The sequence below is a fragment of the Limulus polyphemus genome, unplaced genomic scaffold (genome assembly GCF_000517525.1).
Source record: "Limulus polyphemus unplaced genomic scaffold, Limulus_polyphemus-2.1.2 Scaffold1669, whole genome shotgun sequence".
Taxonomy (NCBI): Eukaryota; Metazoa; Arthropoda; class Merostomata; order Xiphosura; family Limulidae; genus Limulus; species Limulus polyphemus.
The window spans coordinates 40,835-44,720 of record NW_013667279.1 but is presented as its reverse complement, the minus strand read 5'-3'; the positions used below and the strand labels follow the sequence as shown (position 1 = coordinate 44,720).

The 3,886-nt window shown below is 37.5% G+C and overlaps 1 protein-coding gene across 1 annotated transcript in view; it reads right to left on the bottom strand.

Moving 5' to 3' along the window:
* The window catches only part of LOC106464499 (muscle calcium channel subunit alpha-1-like), a 137,996-nt gene extending 134,967 nt beyond the window's left edge, over nucleotides 1-3,029 (bottom strand). Inside the window, exon 1 of the mRNA XM_022392237.1 lies at nucleotides 3,012-3,029. The gene's annotated coding sequence lies outside the window, so the exon portion shown is untranslated. The remainder of the gene's footprint in view (nucleotides 1-3,011) is intronic.
* Between the last annotated feature and the right edge of the window lie 857 nt (nucleotides 3,030-3,886).

Below are 3,886 nucleotides of genomic sequence, written 5' to 3'. Positions count from 1 at the left end.
GTCCGCAGACTTACCGCTATGCCGCTGGGGCCTTAGTAAAATGAAGTGGAGAACACATGTTTCTTAACATTGACTTAGGGTTAGCTTTGGCTTTATCAGTAGTACTTCAGCTATTTTACCTTCGTTGATATCTGATACTCTTCGGATGATTTTGATTTCAGTGATGTTTTGTTTCTTTGAGATGTCCAAAACATGAGATGGTCTGCAGATTTACAACGCTAGAAACCGGGTTTCGATACCCGTGGTGGGCAGAGCACAGATAGTCCATTGTGTAGCTTTGTGCTTAACTTCAAACAAACAAACAATCCTTAAGTCTGAGGTTCGTTTCTACACTGGTTTCTCCGACATAAAAGTGTTTAAGTGATTTTCATTTGACTTTTTAAAAATGTCTCCGTTTTTTTGTTTTGTTTTTCAGTGGGATAATTATTAGCAATAAGGTTCTTGGTTTCAATACCGCACTTTCTGTATAATTGTGGTATTTGTGTCAATGTATTTTCTTCACAAGTCGTTTCCATAATCCAATTAGATTTTCGCTTATGTGTTGGACATAAGGAACTGTAGTCCCCCGATGGGACAGTGGTAAGTTTACAGACTTAGAACGCTAAAATATAGGGTACGAATCCCCACGATAGCGACGAGAGATAGCCCAATGTGGCTTGGCTCTAACACAAACAAACACATACAGAATTATAGTAATGTTTAAATTTGATGATGAGTACCTGATGATGACGAAACGTTGTACATCTGCTGTTATGTTAAACTTATATTAAAGTTTTCTTCATTACCCATTCAAGCCGTCTCCAAGCCTTGTGTGGTAATGTTTGCTTGTTTTGAATTTCGCGCAAAACTACACGAGGTCTATCTGCGCTAGCCGTCCTTAATTTAGTAGTGTAAGACTAGAGGGAAGGCATCTAGTCATCACCTCCCACCGTCAACTCTTGGGCTTCTCTTTTACCAATGAATAGTTGGATTGACCGTCACATTATAACACCCCCACGGCTGAAATGGCGAGCATGTTTGGTGTGACGGGGATTCGAACCCCGAGACCCACAGATTGCGAGTCGAGCGCCCTAACCACCTGGCCATGCCGGGCCTAAGCGTCTCGACGCGAAGGGATAGATTGGATTATAATGTAAACGATTGAAACTTTACAAATTACACACATTTCAGTAAAAATCAGAAAAGACTCCGATAAATGCACGTAGGTTTCCAATTGTTTATGCGTCCAAGATTATTTTAACAATTCATGTGAACAGTTTCAAGCTGAATTCACAGACTTTTCTAAATTTCGAGCGTCAAACGTTTAAACAAAAGTAAAATAATATGATCCCCCACCGGTTACGTGTGATTGCACCGTTTATCACCGGTTCAACGTAGCGTACCCAGTGATCACGTAACTTTATTTTGCGAGATTCTCGATGTAATCTTCCCCCATCCTCTTTACCTGTATCCACACGTATATTTTATCACGCAATAATACATGAGCACCAAGCTCTCGTTGCGCTTGAGAAACGGGGATGGTTTATAAAAAGAAACGGAAGATCTAACTGAATACATTAAACTGAATATGTCATCAACATTCTCGCCGAGATACAACAATGCACATCGATACAGATCATGTAATTTCTGTGCACGTTCCTCTATTCCAGTGGTCGGCAAACTATTACCCGCGGGTCACTAAGTGACCCGCGGCAATAATTTGGCTGACCCGCCAAAAGTTGGCTTCACCATTGCAACCCGTAAGGGCACAATCATTGTTCAGTTCAAGTTTCTCGGCTGTGTGAGAAGAACAACGATATTAAAGGAAAGAGTCACGGCTACGGAGAATTTTAAGATCAATTTCAGGGGAAAATATCAAACTGGTCGAACTATTAATTTTTTTGTATGTAAATAAACATACACATTTAAAATACATGTACCGGTATTAATAATTATATGATTATCACTGACCCAACACAATGCTAAATTTTCCAAAAAAAAATGTAATTGACCCGCGATCAAAAAAGGTTGCCGACCACTGATCTAGATAGATAGTTCAAAGCATGTTTTGGCGGAAACGGGAAACGCATGAACCTTTGGGTTCATAGTCCGGTCACATAATTAGGCCACGTCCGTTCCTCACTTTTTGAATATTGACACTTTCAAAAGTGAATAGATCGCATAACATGTCAAATGTATTCAGTTTATGAGAATACAAGTACATTTCTAACCAATAACATCTAATATCGATTATCTGTTCAGACTTTTTAACGATAAGTTTTGTTTATTGTTTGTATTCGGGAAGAGGAAACAGAAATATATTTTAAGTATTATGATAGCTTCGAAAATATATTACATTTGTTCTCATCAGATATATTTGTAACAGTTACTTTTAGAAAACAGCCCGATATCTGATACTTTACCATATATCCCTGACTCAAACTTCAAAACTTTTTTTTTTTTGTTAGAGTAATATACTTGAACAAACTTGCGTTCACCAAACCTTTCTCGTTCGCGAGATTGATCAGAATATCCAGTTCGTGCGCGTGGCAAATGAGACACACTCCGAGCTCAGAGGTATAGTAATATAGCGTCAATACACTGAAAATAGTTGAACACTGTCAGCAGGCTTACACTACGAAACGTACAAACATCAACAATACAATGGTAATAAAAACAAATTCTTGAAAATCACTGTTATAGTTATTCAGATAAGTTCCGATTTGGTATTTGAACAGAGTTACCAGTGGTCTACAAACATATATGTATTTAAAAAGATGTATATTTGTTTGGTTAAGAAAAGATATTGCATTAAAGCAACCTGCATGAACTCTGCAGGCTTTTGTGTTGTATCTTTAACAATATCTTATTTCGTTTATCTTATATTGTTATCTATTCATTTAGCTACCCTCTAATTTTCATTAATGCTCTTATGTGACATGCGAAATTTTCCTTTTCTTTAAAAAGTTCACACAGTTCCGAGAAAAAAAAATTAGTATTGTGTGCTATCACACATTTGTGAAATATATTACCTGGCAATTTGTCTACAACACAGCCAAATGGAGCTGCACAACTATTATGCTGGTTCAGGCTAACGAAACAAAGGAAAAGATTTACTGAGAACCAACCTTACAGGAAACTCATCCAACAGTCTTCGTTCCCAGAGAATATTCTCGCTGTAGGAAATCCCCGTGCTTGGTTATATACAAGGTAAGAAAAACAAAAACTGTAGAACAAACGACATTAGACTATTCGATCAGTGTTGTAAACTAGCGTTATACATATAGGTGGTCTACATGCCAGTTTCACGTAAGTGAACGTAACGCCGCTCCAGTGTACGAACGTTTCCCTGAAAACCACAATTACCTGCAACTCATACAGCACCTGAAGCTGTTCACAAGGCAGTCCCGTCACGTGATTTCATACCTACGGAACTAACGTTAAAACAACGCGTTTTGTCTCCACATATGTAACATAGATAGTTTTATCATTCGATCATTTTCCTGAACACAATAGGTTAATCCTACACAAATTATCAAGTTTAGCCTTATTATGGACTTACCTTACTGTAAATATATGTAATTACTATCAAACACACTGTCAAGTGTCTTTTTTTTCAAGTACTCATGGTTCACTGAATATAAACATTTTACAAAACACCGTTCTTTGTAGAATAACGCAAGACGAAAATTATCAGAGACCCAGCCAACGTTTATGGACAATGATACAGTTATTTTAGCACAACTTGTGTTCCATAAATCTTCCGGGCATCCATTTTTCTGCACCGAAAAGGTTATGTAAAACAATACTCAATTCAATGATTCTGCTCACTTATAAACACGTGTAGGCTGGTGTTTAGTCTTCGTTGATATTTTTAGAGGAAATTATTTAACGGTTCCTCGTACTA